We start from the raw sequence: 17,816 nt of genomic DNA, 5'->3' as shown, positions 1-17,816 counted from the left end.
ACCTGCAGTAGTTTTACCACAGAATAGCACTTATGAAGTCTAGACGCTGATATTCCCATGAGAATAAATGGATAACTTTGCTGTTTTTTTTTAACATCACAGCTGTCTGAAGTTTGCATACACCCACTCCAGGTCCAATCATTTCCCAAATCACTGCCATTCCTTGCATGTCTCTGTAAACATTGTTTTGTGATGAGATTCTTCCGAGTTTGTTGTCTTACCCAACCTCTGGAAACAGCACATCTGGTTCATTTAAGTTCCCTTCAGTAAACACCGGCATCAGGAACCAGCCTCTTAGTTCTTCTCCCTAATATAATTTAAGCACGATCACATACCTTAGAAAAACAATCCATCCCTCCATTATGAAATGACTTTTAAAAACTCTTAAATTCAAAAAACTTTGGGAGGAAGGAATGAAGGGAGGGAGGAGAGAGGGAGGAAGGGAGGAAAGTAGGAGGGAGGGAGGAAGGAAAGGAGGGAGGGAGGAAGGAAAGGTGGGAGAAAGGAAGGGAGGGAGGAAGGGAGGGAGAAAGGAAAAGAGGAAAGAAGGAAGGAAAGAAGGGAGGGAGAAAGGAAAGATGGGAGGAAAGAAGGTAGGAGGGAACCAGCCTCTTAGTTCTCCCTAATATAATTTAAGCACGATCACATATCATAGAAAAACAATCCCTCCCTCCATTATGAAATGACTAACTTTATGTCCAGATATCACTTTTAAAAACTCTTAAATTCAAAAACTTTTCTTCTCTGTGGTATACATTACAAAATCCGTGTGCTTAGACTTTAACGGGGACTGCAAATCGGCCGTTGCATCATAGGGAGGGATTGTGAACCTCCTTTAGCTCGTAAAAGTCCAGCAGGGTGGGAAGAGATAATAAAGCCTTTGTGGTGTCAGTGTAGCTAAAGCCTGATGGAAATGCCACTTAAGCCTGAGCTTAAACGTGGACAACCAGTAAACACTGACTCGCCTCAGTTCCCGTGCTTTGAGTTTGATCGTCAGCAAAAGGTTACTAAAGGTCAGATCACAGACACACTGCTGTTTCAGTAGCAGTGTGAAATAATGAATGTAAAGAAGGAAGGAAGGAAAGGAGGAGAGAAGGAAGGGAGGAAAGGAGTAAGGACGAAAAGAGGAAGGAATTAAGGAGAGAAGGAAGGATAGACGGAAAGAGGAAGAATTAAGGAGAGAAGGAAGGAAGGAAGGAAGGATAGGAGTAAGGACGAAAAGAGGAAGGAATTAAGGAGAGAAGGAAGGGAGGAAGGAAAGGAGTAAGGACGAAAAGAGGAAGGAATTAAGGAGAAAAGGGAGGAAGGAAGGACGGAGGGAGGGAAGAGGAAGGAAGGAAGGAGAGAAGGAAGGGAGGAAGGAGGGAAGGAAGGAAGGAAGGAAAGATGAGATGGGGTCAATTTGACCCAGGAGGACGACACAAGGGTTAAACATTTCCTTCTCTAGAAATGGAAACTTCTCCTTTTTTTTCTTCATGTCTTTATTTTTGACTTTATTCTACAGTAAACAACACATTCCTCAATATGGTGTAACATCATTCATTCATTCATTCATTCTTATACAGTGTATTTCTTTCTTTCTTTTTTTTTAACATGTTATTCCTAAATGGGAAATGGAGTATTTTGTATAACATGTTGTCAAGAGAATGCCAGATCTCTTAATCTCTCTTAAAATAACCAAGATTTAAGAAATGATAGCTTTCACATTTACTCCCATTTGCCAAATTTTACACTGTAAGATATTTTTGTAGGCATTAAACAAAAAGGGAAGTCTTGTAAGAATGAGGTATATTATTTACCATGTGAATCACTGTATGATTGTTTGCCTTTAAAAAAATGTAACTTTAAATATTGGTGTGGTGTGACGTCATGACTGTGTTAAAACGTTTTTGTCATTTTTATCATTAGCTATTTTAGCATTATAAAACTAGCATACCAAACCAAAAAGGCTCATCATTTAAGGTTTTTAATCATTTTTTTCCCCTTTTATTTTGAAAAGCAGATTTGTTTCCCCCAATTTGGATCCTCCATACCTTCCAACATTCATAATCAACATAGTCAAACTTCTTTTATACCATTTTTAAAAGTTTCACCTACTTTTCAGTGCTTTTATTTTGTTAAATGAAACCTAAAATGATGAGCCCTACAAACTAAAATACTTGTCCAAATCCTGCTTCATCATTTTCTGTATTATATTATATTTACCAGTTCAGCTATAAGTGGCTTTTGGATACATGCATCGATTGCACAACTGATTGTATAGGTTATGTTTGTTCGACCATGTGTCACATGATCAGACAATAAAGGAAGTCAAGTAAACCTCAGTGTATTCAACATTCTTTGTTTCTTCTTTAAGGGAAAAAAAGATCTAAATACATAGCTTTTAACTCCACCATTGTGCTTCTATGTCAAGTTTAATTTGGGCTTTGAAGCAAATTTGACATAGTGTCCAAACCATAAAATGACACGATGCTCTTGGGCCCAAAAATACCTTTTCTCATAGACTTACATTGTGAAAGAGACATCTGTGAAATGACTTTTAAAAACTCTTAAATTCAAAAACCTTGGGAGGAAGGAAGGAAGGAAGGAAGGAAAGAAGAAAGGGAGGAAGGAAGGAAGGGAGGGAGGAAGGAAAGGTGGGAGAAAGGAAGGGAGGGAGGAGGGAGGGAGGGAGAAAGGAAAAGAGGAAGGAAAGAAGGAAGGGAGGAGGGAGGGAGGGAGGGAGAAAGGAAAGATGGGAGGAAGGAAGGTAGGAGGGAGGGAGAAAGGAAAGGTGGGAGGAAGGAAGGATAAAATGACACGATGCTCTTGGGCCCAAAAATACTTTTTCTCATAGACTTACATTGTGAAAGAGACATCTGTGAAATGACTTTTAAAAACTCTTAAATTCAAAAACTTTGGGAGGAAGGAAGGAAGGAAGGAAGGAAGGAAAGAAGAAACGGGAGGAAGGTAGGAGGGAGGAAGGATGGAAGGGAGGGAGGAAGGAAAGGTGGGAGAAAGGAAGGGAGGGAGGAGGGAGGGAGAAAGGAAAAGAGGAAGGAAAGAAGGAAGGGAGGAGGGAGGGAGGAAGGAAGGGAGGAGGGAGGGAGAAAGGAAAGATGGGAGGAAGGAAGGTAGGAGGGAGGGAGAAAGGAAAGGTGGGAGGAAGTAAGGATAAAATGACACGATGCTCTTGGGCCCAAAAATACTTTTTCTCATAGACTTACATTGTGAAAGAGACATCTGTGAATCAGTGGATGCATTTATTTGAGCATCACATGCCCAACGAAATGACTCATTTCATCACTATCAGATTTTTTTTTTGTCTTTCCCAACATTATATTTATTGTTGTAAGTTTTTCAGGATAGATCAGCTTACATCACATACATGCAAACACACCATATCAACATATACAAACTGACCAACATTACAAAAGAACATCTTCTCAGACAAATACAATTATAGATATGAAGGACAATTCAGCGTTTTTTTGATCGAGCGTTAATTAAGCTATCACCTACATCAGTTTTATTCACTCTCTACATCCTCTGTTAGATCTAAACTTTTTACAAACCTTGCTTCCTTTTTGTATGTATGTTATTTTTTCAAGAGGCAAGGTGAAGAGCATTTGCCTGGCCCAAAAAGTAATACTTGGACTATGAGTTTTTTTCCAAAACATTGCAATTGATCTCTTAGCATGCAGAAGACAAATATTTATCAGTGTTTGTTCACTCTTAAGGAACTTGTGACCTGTTGGGTATAATCCTAAAATAAAGAAACCAGGCTCCATAGGAATCTCTTTTGATGTAATCTTCTATATTGCTCTTTTATCCTCCCTCCAAAAAGCATTTACTTTGCGACATTGACACACACAATGAAAAAACGTACCTTTTATTTCAGAACATGAATTTTATCCTTTTAGTCTCATATCATTTGGAACCCAGTTAAAGTTTATGGCTAAACTGGAAGTAGTCAGCTAATCTGGTAGAAGTCTCAAGTATAGATGCAGAAACATGCAAAATAGCTTCTTCTTTTTTTTTTTTTTTTTTGTGGCTTCATGGGACACTGAGCAACTTTTATATAAATGAATAGAGCCCTGCCTCCAATGCTGTATCCAGTTTATAAATCCCTGCTGGTAGGTTTCCAATCCTGTGTTTGGATTCGGCACGTGTCATACGCACAACGTCCACCAGATGGCAGCATGAGACCACTAAATGCACAGAGATAATTAAAGGCAGTGGAGAGCCTGCTTGCCCACCAACTGGTACAAAAACAAGTTATATGATGTAGATATTCAATGATGGACTAGCTTGAGACCTAATGATGAGAAATGATTAAACATTAATTCTACTTTCTCCATGAGGTTTCTTTAAATGCCTTGAAAAGTGCTCCGAGGGAGAGAATCCTACATAAGAGCTGCATTTTCTGCAAAAGTTAGACCAGTTTTTTTTCATTGTGCATGAGACATTTTAATTTTTATCTGCACTCTTGTGACTGGTTTGAATTGTATTGGGATTCAATTAGAAATAATATGATGTCAAAGACTTTCATGCACCAATCAGGGTTCAGCTAAATCAGGATCTGATGACAGCTGGTGGGTCTGTTCGGTCACCGTCTGTCAATACTAATCAAACTGCACCCACACAGTGAAGAAGTAGATTAGCTGAGTTTTAAAGTGTTTCCCCCCCCCCAAAGTTCACAAATATTTGACTATTGTTGTAATGCATTTTCAGATAAGGGATATAAACTAATATAAAAAGTTAAAAGCTATCAAAGATCAAGCAATGTCTCCCTTCATACATCAGTTAGTGTGTTATATTCTGCTTAGTTGAATGCTGAAACTTTTTCACTGAGACATGAACATCAAATAAAATATTTATTGAGGCATAAACTGTTCTTTGGTCACCACTGCTTTATACATTATACATAGGAACCTTGAACACTGATCCTTAGATACAGTGTGTGTGTGTGTGTGTGTGTGTGTGTGTGTGTGTGTGTGTGTGTGTGTGTGTGTTTGCTATTCAGATATGTGACTGTAGATATGAGGAGTTGTCTAGACGAGAGATCAGTTTTATGCTCACCCCAGGCAGCTCTTGAGTGAGAGGTAGTTTTTATATCCAGATGGACTTACAGAGACACACACACACACACACACACACACACACACACACACACACACACACACACACACACACACACACACACACACAGACACACACATAATTCGGTTGCTGTTTCACGGCTTTGTTGGATTGTCTTGGGGATTTTTCTTATTTCATCTCTGATGCTGAAGCTTCAAAGATCTACAGAAAAATATACAGTATATATATATTTATTTTATATATGTCTTGAGTGGAGAGGCGAGAATAGGAGTCCGAAAAAAGAAACAAAAGTAGGGTAGATTTGAGAAGCGAGAGGTGAGGGTGCCGCCAGAGAGAGAGAGAGAGAAGTAAAAAGGAGAAAGGAGAACAAAGGAAAGTTGGAAGAGAGAACGAATGAGGCGAAAGGGAATCAAGCACCGAGTCGGCATGTCAACGTGGGACATACATGAGTTTAATGGGTCAGATTTATCCATTGGCTCCGTACAAACCTGATGCATGTCTGTCCATGTGGCGGGTAATGGAGCTAAGCTGAGTGACAAGTAGGGAGCAATGATCCTTAGACCCCCACATGGGCCCCTGTTTGGGTTGACTTATATTAAAGGGTGGACTAATTGATTTTGTGAAGTCCGTCCTCACAGGAAAAACAACAGTGTAGATCTAAAATTAAGGCCAGTAAAAAAAAGTCCTATAGTTACATTTCCGGCATCTTGGAGTTGTTGTAATTATGACCCGGGGGAAGATGATGTCAATATAAGATGACTTACAGATGATTGTATTAAGGAGATCGGTTGGGTTAATGGTGACACAAATGGTGGCGTTTTCTGCAAGTGTCATGTTTCCAACAGAAAGATGGGGTTTCATGAAGGTGGAGTAACTTTAAGGAAGTATAAAATCATTTTAACCAGTGGCGGCTGGTGAAAAATATTCTAGGTGGGGCTTTATGAACTTTACGCACAGCTCCACTACTTCCTGAACTCAATACAGCTCCTTTATTTCCTATCTTACATTATTGGACAAACTGATTAATCCAGGTGTGTCTGACCTCTCTAGTGACAACCATAGACATATATACGTAGACGCCGCATTGACTGTGGAGAGGCGTGCCTAAAGCGCCGCCATCTTGGTACAGGGCTAGCAGAGACAGTAGTGCATGCATATCTATGGAGGTAAGAGCTACTCCATAATCTCAAAGTAGAATTATTCACTGAACTCTCGACCGATTTCCAAACGGTTTGATTTGTTAAAAACATGTCTGTCTGTCTGTCTGTCTGTCTGTCTGTCTGTCTGTCTGTCTGTCTGTCTGTCTGTCTGTCTGTCTGTCTGTCTGTCTGTCTGTCTGTCTGTCTGTCTGTCTGTCTGTCTGTCTGTCTGTCTGTCTGTCTGTCTGTCTGTCTGTCTGTCTGTCTGTCTGTCTGTCTGTCTGTCTGTCATTTGTAACAAACACCCCGTGTGAATATATGTTGACAATTGAGCAATTTTATTTATTTATTTATTTTTATTTTTATTACAATTGAGCGATGTATGATCACTTTTTTTTTTAAGGATTTTGTTGGCATAGACGCCTTTATTTATCAGTAGATAGACAGGAAACATGGGAGAGAGAAGGGGGTGTGACATGCAGCAAAGGACCTCCGATCAGGATTCAAACCGGGGTCGGCTGCGTATATGGTATGCGCTCTAACCACTCAACCACCTGCGCGCCCATATGATCACTTTTTAATAGTGCAAACATGTCATTCCTCTATAGACATAATGCACTGCAGGAGCGAGTGGCTCTGTACCAAGATGGCCACCGTGTAGGCACGTCGCTCCAATCAGCAACAGCAGCAGTCAATGCAGCGTCTACCTATATATGTCTATGGTGACAACAACAACGGTCAGACACACCTGGATTAATCAGTTTGGGGGGGGCGGCACCCTATCGCCCTCTTTTGGCCAGCTGCCACTGATTTTAACCCCTAACCTACCTAAACTTGATCAGTGATCAGTTTTGGAAAGCCATAGTGCATTTTTATGCTCATTACGATGATGTAAACATAACTACTGTATCTGGTCACTTTCTACCAGCCTGAATTTTAGACCTATATTGACACTTTTAATACTAAAATATATATATATCAGCAGTTGATTCCACCCTCTTCTCCTAAATGCATCCAATCGCACAACCAGCCACATAAGGAACATGTGATCGGGCTCATCTCCAAGCTTCCTATAGTAAATCAGCAACCACATGGACCAGCGTGCCAGAGACTGTAGGTTCATTCACAGGCGAAATGAGTATTAAGCAGCATTAAGTAGCAAGAGTAAAGAAGACGCTCATTTATCCCCGCTGCAATTACATGATTTAATTTGCACATGTAATCACGTTGCCTCTGGAGCTTCAGTCACAACTTATCTTTCTAATGATGAATGAATGTTGTGCTCTATCCAGCCAGAATGTGTGTTTGACCTTAAATTATACATGATTATGTTCTTTATAACTCAATACACGTTAAACTGAGCTGAGATGAGCTTAGGACATGGCAGAAGAGTCGATGCCTATTTCCTAATGACTCAAAGTCTAATTTTAGGCTGAAGGCTCCTCTTTCCATATTTATTTCCTCATTTCCTTCCATCCTTCCTTGCTTCATTCCTTCCTCTTTTCCTCCTTACTCCTTACTCCTTTCCTTCCTTCCTTCCTTCCTTCCTTCTTACTCATTTCCTTCCTTCATTCCTTGCTCCCTCCCTCCTTACTCCTTACTCCTTTCCTTCCTCCCTCCCTCCTTACTCCTTTCCTTCTGCCCTCCCTCCTTACTCCTTTCCTTCCTTCCTTCCTTCCTTCCTCCCTCCCTCCCTCCCTCCTTACTCCTTTCCTTCCTTCCTTCCATCCTTCCTTCCTTCCTTCCTCCCTCCCTCCCTCCCTCCCTCCTTACTCCTTTCCTTCCTTTCTTCCTCTTTTCCTCCTTACTCATTTCCTTCCTTCCTTGCTCCCTCCCTCCTTACTCCTTTCTTTCATTCCTTCCTTACTTCCTTTCTTCCTTCCTTCCTCCCTCCATCCTTACTCCTTTTCTTCCTTCTTTTCTTCCTCTTTTCCTCCTTACTCATTTCCTACCTTCCTTCTTTGCTGCCTCCCTCCCTCCCTCCCTCCTTCCTTCCTCCCTTCCTTCCTTCCTTCCCTCCTTCCTTCCTTCCTTCCTTCCCTCCTTCCTTCCTTCCTTCCTTCCCTCCTTCCTTCCTTCTCCCTCCTTTCCTTCCTTCCTTCCTGCCTCTTTTCCTCCTTACTCATTTTCTACCTTCCTTCCTTGCTGCCTCCCTCCCTTCTTCCTTCCTCCTTTCCTTCCTCCCTCCATCCTTACTCCTTTCCTTCCTTCCTCTTTTCCTCCTTACTCATTTCCTTCCTTCCTTCCTCTTTTCCTTCCTTCCTCTTTTCCTTCCTCCCTCCATCCTTACTTCTTTCCTTCCTTCCTTCATTCCTCTTTTCCTCCTTACTCATTTCCTTCCTTTCTTCCTTGCTCCCTCCCGCCTTACTCCTTTCCTTCCTCCCTCCCTCCTTACTCCTTTCCTTCTGCCCTCCCTCCTTACTCCTTTCCTTCCTTCCTTCCTTCCTTCCTCCCTCCCTCCCTCCCTCCTTACTCCTTTCCTTCCTTTCTCCCTCCCTCCCTCCTTACTCCTTTCCTTCCTTTCTTCCTCTTTTCCTCCTTACTCATTTCCTTCCTTCCTTGCTCCCTCCCTCCTTACTTCTTTCCTCATTTCCTTCCATCCTTCCTTCCTTCCTTCCTTCCTTCCTCCCTCCCTCCCTCCCTCCTTACTCCTTTCCTTCCTTCCTTCCTCTTTTCCTCCTTACTCATTTCCTTCCTTCCTTGCTCCCTCCCTCCTTACTCCTTTCTTTCATTCCTTCCTTACTTCCTTTCTTCCTTCTTTCCTTCCTTCCTTCCTTCCTTCCTCCCTCCCTTCTTACTCCTTTCCTTTCTTCCTTCCTCTTTTCCTCCTTACTCATTTCCTTCCTTCCTTGCTCCCTCCCTCCTTACTCCTTTCTTTCATTCCTTCCTTACTTCCTTTCTTCCTTCCTTCCTCCCTCCATCCTTACTCCTTTCCTTCCTTCCTTCCTTCCTCTTTTCCTCCTTACTCATTTTCTACCTTCCTTCCTTGCTGCCTCCCTCCCTTCTTCCTTCCTCCTTTCCTTCCTCCCTCCACCTTTACTCCTTTCCTTCCTTCCTTCCTTCCTTCCTCTTTTCCTCCTTACTCATTTCCTTCCTTTCTTCCTTCCTTCCTTCCTTCCTTCCTTGCTACCTCCCTCCTTACTCATTTCCTTCCTTCCTTCCTTCCTTCCTGAGGACAACAGGAGGTGATTGGTGATCTATGTTGAATCTAAGTCTACCCAGCTCGGCTAACTCACACAATATTTTCTTGTCATGACCCATTTGTGTTTCAGCAACACATATTTTAACCTCCATGCATTCATCAAAATAAGTCACTCACACTGATTAGCAGTAAAAAAAATACATCCACTTTGCAGAGACAGGTGATATGGGGAATAGAGTAGATAGCAAATTGAATATCTAACTTCACACAACAACACGGTTGAATGCACACAATGTCTGGTTTTCGACTGATGTATGAAAAAAAACTGGAATTTCTCCACTTTTACAGTTTTTGAAACAATGAGAAAAATGTCAAGTTCTTCCGTGTAATCGACCGTGTAATCTTTAAATTAATCTGATGTTCATCTGACTCTGATTTTAAAACAGGAGAATCTAGACCAGGGGAAAGCTGGCTACGTTAACTCTCACATTAACCCTCCTGTCGTCAAATTGACCCCGTCTCTTTTGACTGTTCCTTCCTTCCTTCCTTCCTTCCTTCCTCTTTTCCTCCTTACTCATTTCCTTCCTCCCTCCATCCTTACTCCTTTCCTTCCTTCCTTCCTTCCTCTTTTCCTCCTTACTCATTTCCTACCTTCCTTCCTTGCTGCCTCCCTCCCTCCTTACTCCTTTCCTTTCCTTTCCTTTCCTTTCCTTCCTTCCTTCCTTCCTTCCTTCCTCCCTTCCTTCCTTCCTCCCTCCCTCCTGTCCTTCCTTGACCTGAGGACAACAGGAGGGTTAAGCAAGGCTCTGACGATGGTGAAGTATGCGGTTCCAGTTGTGTGGGTGTATGACAGGAAATTACTGATTTCAGAGCGATTCCACTCCAATGTCATCTGAAACTTTACACATACTATATTTCACACTTAGCACATTAACCTCACCAGAAATGAGCAAGACTTTCAGATAGTCATTTTAGATAATATCCTATTTTGTTCGTAATCAACTCCTAGATTCTTTCCTTTCTTAAAATATTAATTTGGCAAAAATAATTAATAATTTAACTCTTTCTTTACAACAGTCTCATTAGTAAGGCCTATTATCACAGGTTCAACATTATATACAAGACAGTCACCTCATGGGTGTTAGGAAATGTTCAATCATTAATAAACTCTGGGTCAAACTACTGTAGGCTTTGAGGTCATAGCAAGGCCTCACCAAATGATGGGTTTAGACACTGTCTCCCCTTGAGATAGTGGTAAGCAGTGAGTCTGCTCGTTTTGGGGAACACAGGAGGCATCTGATAGTGTTGCTATGGCAAAGACAGATATGTCTCTGACTGTTGTCCCTGAATGGGTTAAAGGTAACTGGAGTCTGATATAGTGTTGGATGTAGGTCAAAGGTCCTGAGTGAGGTCTAAGCAATGTTTTAATGTCTATAGACCAGTAGACTAAATTCTGTATATTGTAGATGTGTTGGATATGACCATATTTGGGCATGGCTCAACCTTGGGCATTATCTGTGTGGTTTAAAGTCTTTAGCCGGAGGAATCATCAGATCATAACATGTACTGATCATTCATTCACTTCTCATTGGCCAAGAATATAAACCTTTTCAATGCAAGACATCCTGGACTCCTGTCTACTCTCTCCACTGATGTACAGTATGGGCTGCTGAATTAAAATCTCTATCAATGGGTGATCTGATTTTCATTTTTTTTATGGAAAAAAGGGGGGAAAACCATCATTGCACACCTTTACACAGGCAACAGGCATCACTTCAGTCATTGATTGTTTATTGTGAATTAATTACATTTCTTTACCTACATTGTCTGAAAAGTTTATGGGTCCAAACTACACACAGTTTGTTCACAATGTCAGGCCGTGCTGCCCTGGTTCCCTCCCTGCAGGGCAGTTTGAGCTGCTTTTGAAACTAAAAATTCAACAACGAAAAGAAGAAGAGCCATGAGCTCATTCAGCCCCGCTGCAATTACATGATTTAATTTGCACATGTAATCACGTTGCCTCTGGAGCTTTAGTCCTAACTTATTTTGTAATGATGAATGAATGTTGTGCTCAGCCAGACTTTGTGTTTGACCTTAAATTATACATGATTACGTCCTTTACAATTCAATACATATTTGGACTGGACTGAAATGAACTTAGGACATGGAAAAAGAGTCGATGCCTATTTCCTAATGACTCAAAGTCTAATATGAGGCTTAAGGCTCTGTCACCGCCCCGCCCCCCCTCGCCACAGTACCGTATCTATTAAACATGCTTTCCACACAAATGTAATACTACGGTATTTGATGAATGATGCTCAGTGTTTTTAATTAAATAGTGGATCGGAGCAAGGACTGCAACTAGTTTCATATTTGTTCTCTGGGACCCATTAATTACACAGAGCTTACTTCTCATCAATTCATGAAATAACTCAATTTCCCTCTGCATTATTGAAGCGTAAGGACACATGGGATCCAATCAGAATATTTGGAGTTTATTAAATGATTGAGTGTGGTGAGTTGTGATGGTACTATAAGCAGGGTAATCTTCATCAGACATGCTTTATGCATTAGAGCCGAGCTTCACTCAGCTGGAACTTTACCTCCTGAATCCAAAAACACACACATACATACATAGGCCGACCGCTCATCTCCCAATCCAGCCATCCTGATACATATACACACGCTACCACACACACACACACACACACACACACACACACACACACACACACACACACACACACACACACACACAGAGTAATTCCTCTCATCATCATCATGATCGTTATCTTCCTGGCAGCATTTCAACATCTTCACATCTCATTAAGTAAGAGACAAGGGTGTCACGACCCTCTGAGTGCACACACACACACACACACACACACACACACACACAATCAGTAGAAACACACAACATACACATGTGTAACGTATATAAACGCCTCTTCTTGTGAAACACAGTCATAAAAAATGAAGCAGACTACACAACCCAGCCTTCTACACACAGACACCTGCAGCGTGCGGAGCGGTGTCGATCCATAAATGTGCAATCCCCCAACCCGTTATTATCCATGTACCATATCATGGATAATAGTAAGTTAGCCAACACACCATCAACATCATTATACATCATGGTGTCTGTGCTGTGGGATGATAGTAATAAACATTATGTGCAGCTACGACCATACATAAGATAGATAAGATAGAAATGTTGTATTTATTCCAATCACTATTTTATGGTCCAGGAGGAACATTTTATACAATATGAAGAATTTAAAATGTTTGAAAGCTGATTTTTGAATTTTCTGATAAAAACAAGTCAGATTTATATGCAGGTAAGTTATATTTATTTGTCTGTATTTCCTTATTCTTATGCTTTTAGGTGTTATGTTTAGTTTAGTTTATTTGGATCCCCATTAGCTGTTACCCGGGCAACAGCTATACTCTTCCTGGGGTCACATAGGAGGGCCACCTGATGGGTTTTATAGGTGGGGGGGTTTATGGGTTTTACTTTCCTAATCTCAACAAATCTGCAAGTATGATTTTTTTTTTTTTTAAGTGCAAATAAACTCAACTCAACTAAACAAGTCAAATTTGGACATTGTTCATACACAAAAGGATGCATCAGCTGCACAAAAATTAACAAAAAAATGCTTTTTATTTCCATTTTTGTATAATTCGGTCGCATTCGGAAAAATCCACCTCGAGGAAACATGTATATGAGGTTTTTACAGGGTTACAATGTTAAAATGGGTCAAATTTGACCCTGAATAGTATGTAAAGGTTAATATAAGATGGGATTTATTTTTAGCTTAACCTTTGTGTCGTCCTCCCGGGTCAAATTGACTCCGTCTCTTTTGACGGTTCCTCCCTCCCTCCTTCTCTCTTTCATTCCTCCCCCTACCTTCCTCCCTCCGTCTTTCCTTTCCTCCCTCCCTCCTACCTACCTTCCTTCCTTCTTTCCTTTCTCCCTCCTTTCCTTCCTTCTACCTTCCTACCTTCTTTCTTTCCTCCCCCTACCTTCCTCCCTCCGTCCTTCCTTCTACCTTCCTACCTTCTTTCTTTCCTCCCCCTACCTTCCCCCCTCCGTCCTTCCTTTCCTTCCTCCCTCCTTTCCTCCCTCCCTCCTACCTACCTTCCTTCCTTCTTTCCTTCCTCCCTCCCTCCTACCTACCTTCCTTCCTTCTTTCCTTTCTCCCTCCTTTCCTTCCTTCTACCTTCCTACCTTCTTTCCTCCGTTCTTCCTTCCTTCCTTCTTTCCTCCCTCCCTCCTACCTACCTTCCTTCCTTCTTTCCTTTCTCCCTCCTTTCCTTCCTTCTACCTTCCTACCTTCTTTCCTCCGTCCTTCCTTCCTGCCTTCCTTCTTTCCTCCGTCCTTCCTTCTTTCCTTTCCTTTCCTTCCTCCCTCCGTCCTTCCTTCTACCTTCCTACCTTCTTTCTTTCCTCCCCCTACCTTCCTCCCTCTGTCTTTCCTTTCCTTCCCCCCTCCTTTCCTTCCCTCCCTCCTACCTACCTTCCTTCCTTCTTTCCTTTCTCCCTCCTTTCCTTCCTTCTACCTTCCTACCTTCTTTCCTCCTTCCTCCCTCCTTTCCTTCCTTCTACCTCCCTTCCTTCCTTCCTCCTTTCCTTCCTTCCTTCCTTGACTCGAGGACAACAGGAGGGTTAAAGATATCGTTATGTTAAGTGGGAACTACTTCTTCTTATATAGTTTATATTGCATGCATTAGTTTAGATTGGGGCGGAGTGATACGCTGCACAATGAAGTCATGTATCAAGTTTGTTGTCGGTGCCACTTCTCTCTTCTTACAGGCAGACATTAAAAAGTTGCTCTCTGAAGAAGCTGGCCTGTCTCTGTGTTGTTTCTTACCCACGACCCAAAGTAGATAGATTTAATTAAGGTGACGTTAACATACACTCAGCGTTACATAACTATAGCTGCAGTAGATGGATGGTTCCACGGTGCAAAAATAATATGCAATGACAGTAAATAAAGTGATAAAGTGCCTGAAAGTACATAAAGTGACTATGACAGTAATTAAAGTGACTATCATAGTAAGCAGAGAAGCAGAGCAGAGCATCAACTCTCAACTTCCCTCGTCATCTTAATGCTCCTTTCACTGCACAGTACAGACAAGAACACCTCTGCAACTTCTGACTGGTAAAACATCTGCAGAGAAACATGTTCAACTTTTATACAAAGAAGGGACAGAAATGTCTCAGAATAGGTTTGTCTGTTTTTTATCATTGTTCCAGCCAAAAACATCCAGGGGAGGAAGGAAGTAACCATTGGTACTAATAACAGAAATAAGTAGTGTGAAGGCAAAACCAAGGATTTATTTAACAAATAAGAACAATCATAAACCAAAAACTTCCTAAGGACGGACTTTGTTTAACCCTCCTGTCGTCCTCCCGGGTCAAATTGACCCTGTCTCTTTTGACTGTTCCTTCGTTCGTTCCTTCCTCCCTCTTTCTTTAACTTTTCCCTCTTTCTTTGCGCCCTCCTCCTTCCATACTTCTTTCCTCATTTCCTTCCTTCCATCCTTCCTTGCTTCCTTCCTTCCTCCCTCCCTCCTTACTCATTTCCTTCTTTCCTTCCTTGCTCCCTCTCTCCTTCCTCCTTTCCTTAATCCTTTCTTTCCTTCCTTCCTTCCTCCCTCCCTCCTTACTTACTTATTTCTTTCCTTCCTTCCTCTTTTCCTCCTTACTCATTTCCTTCCATTGTTCCTTCCTCCTTTCCTCTTTTCCTCCTTACTCATTCCTTGCTCCCTCCCTCCTTACTCCTTTCCTTCCTGAGAGAGGAGGAGGGCAGTTACATGTCAGGAGAAAGAAAAGAAGACAAGTGCACCACGACACACAACAAGCATCTATATTTTTCTGCGCTAGAAACTCTTCTTCAAGACATTACTTTTCTTCTTTTTCTTTTTTTCCTAATATATTCCAGTAATTTTTTTAAATATTGAATAACGGAAGTCTACAGGAGGAATGTTTCAAAGGTGGAATCAACTACAAGTGCTAAAGTTTTAATGCTTTTATTAATAAGAATATTCATATTTGAACAGGAAGTGAAGTACACAGTGGAGAGCTTTATTTTGGTGGCCCAAATACGAATTCATCTCATTTTACTATACTAACACACATATGAGCTCATGTTCAATCTGTACTGTACTATAAAGGCCACGGCTTTCTATCTGGTAGCTTCAACTGTATAATGAATCCAATCATGGACAGATCCTCCTCCACTGCGAACATGTCCAACTGAAAATCTTACCGTATTATTAATAGTTTATGTAAAGATACTGGTTTAATATATGCATGGAGAGAGTTACATGCAAAAATTGCTGTAAGCAATCATACTTTGTTTTTCTCGCTCTTTATTATTCCGCCTACTTCACTTCTTTCTTCTTATTATTCCACATTTCGTACGTTTTCAATTGCTGCATACTTTGAGCTAGGAAAAAAAACTTTTAAATGTCAAACTGTGCAACTCATTCAGCAGATGTGTGCTATTATTTTTATGTTTTCTAGCATATTCCACTTATATTACATTCATTTTTAAACATCAACATTTATAATTGGTGTTTTTGGTCGTAATGATCCAAATGAGTTGAAACATTTGGACATTGCTTATCCTACAGACCTCGTTCAGACTTCAAAATGTTCACAAAACTTTGGATTTTCAAAGTTGTAATCCATGCTGTGATTCCTTTTGTACATTTAAGCAACAATTTAAGTCCAAAGTGAGCGACTTTACAGCAGTTTTTAGTTATCATCAGTGTATTGTGTGTTTTGCAGAGTAGAGAGACATTTATAGATCAGGAAAAAATAAATAAAATAAAGTCTCACTCCCACAGTTTTAACTCCTTAAGTCCATTTCATACCTTAATATGTTGCCACAAGCCTCTTCTTTCTCAAAGCGTGAATATATTTGAATGCTGAAAGAAATCAAATATAAGTAATAATAATAAATCAAACAAATAAAAACCAGGAGCAGTTGCAGGAGCTGAGAGAGTGAAGCGAATCCACTGCTGACAGTAAAACAAGAACCTGATTGCCTGAACTGAACCGGCGAAGCTCAGCATGAGGGTCAAATAACATTTCTACTTTCTTTTTTTGAGCCTTTTGTAGATTGCTTTTATCCATTTCACAAGCTGCATAAAGTCCTAAAACCAATAACAAAACACTGTGTAATAAAGAGTTTTCTAGAACTTCCCAGTAATATAAATAACTGTTTATAGACACAATATAGAAACCCATACTACCAAAAATACTCTCACTTTGTCTCACAAAGTCAGATGCCGAGTCTAAGCTTAAACAGTGGAACTTGTTATATGAAAATGTAAAAGCTGCACATCAGAGGAAGCATCTTCTAACTTTTTTACAGCTTCTTCACTCGTCAATATCATAGACCGTATAAAAGTAGGAGTTCCTGTCCTCTGAAATGAGGCCAAAGCGGAAGTAACTTAGAGCTGCATTCTATCAAAGGGCCACCAGGGGGCGACCGTCACTATACAAGTCAATGGAGAATTCACCAACTTCTCACTTGATTTCTAACCTCAGTAAACGTTTTCAAAATGTGTTTATGGTCTCAATCGCTAGTTTAAAGCCTTCTTCAATGCAGTATGATGTTCATTTGGGACATTTTGGCCTCCCTGATTTTATATGTGATGATAAAGCAGGGTATGCATTAGGGCGTGGCTACGTCCTGATTGACAGGTTGATTGACCAATGTCCTCGAGATCCAGCCATAGCAACCTCCCCGCTCCACCCATGGCCCCACCTCATGCCCATATAAGTAGAATCCGTGTTTTTATTTTTCCCAGCATGCACCTGAAATTTTCAAGATGGCGCTGCCTAGATTCGAAACTATTGGCTTCCGAGCAGCAGTCCATAAACCAATGGGTGACGTCACGGGTGTTACGTCCATTTCTTTTATACAGTCTATGGTTCTATCTTGCCATATTCATTAAATGTTTGGAGGTTATGGATAAACAAAGAGCAGGTATATTATGGCGCAGGAATAAGGAAGCAACGTTACTTACAGCCATCTTTCAAAAATAGTACGAGTTTGACATTCACAAGTCAGCTGCCTATGTCACCCTTCCTCTTTTCTTCTGACTAAATGCAAAGACGGACCCCTGACTTTACTCCAAAATTGACATACAGTGCAATCCAATTCAAATTAATACCTCAGTATTTCAGTCTGATTTTTGCTGCTACCCCTTACTGCTTTCCGTAATAAGTATGAACAAAGATATGACCACACTGAGATTTGTGCATGCTTCCAGAGCGGCATCCTGCAGTTTGTCCTTCGCCTTGACTTCAGTTAACTTTGTATTTTCCAGTTTTAGAGCCTTAAGAAGTATACATTACAGATTATTATAACAAAGTTTCCCTAACAAACTTGTTAGAAGGAGTGTGTCAATGGAGCAATGGCCAACAGGTAAAGCAG

This window comes from Scomber japonicus, chromosome 3 (genome assembly GCF_027409825.1).
Source record: "Scomber japonicus isolate fScoJap1 chromosome 3, fScoJap1.pri, whole genome shotgun sequence".
In the NCBI taxonomy this organism is placed as follows: Eukaryota; Metazoa; Chordata; class Actinopteri; order Scombriformes; family Scombridae; genus Scomber; species Scomber japonicus.
The sequence above is the reverse complement of the archived record's forward strand: the minus strand, read 5'-3'. Positions refer to the sequence as shown.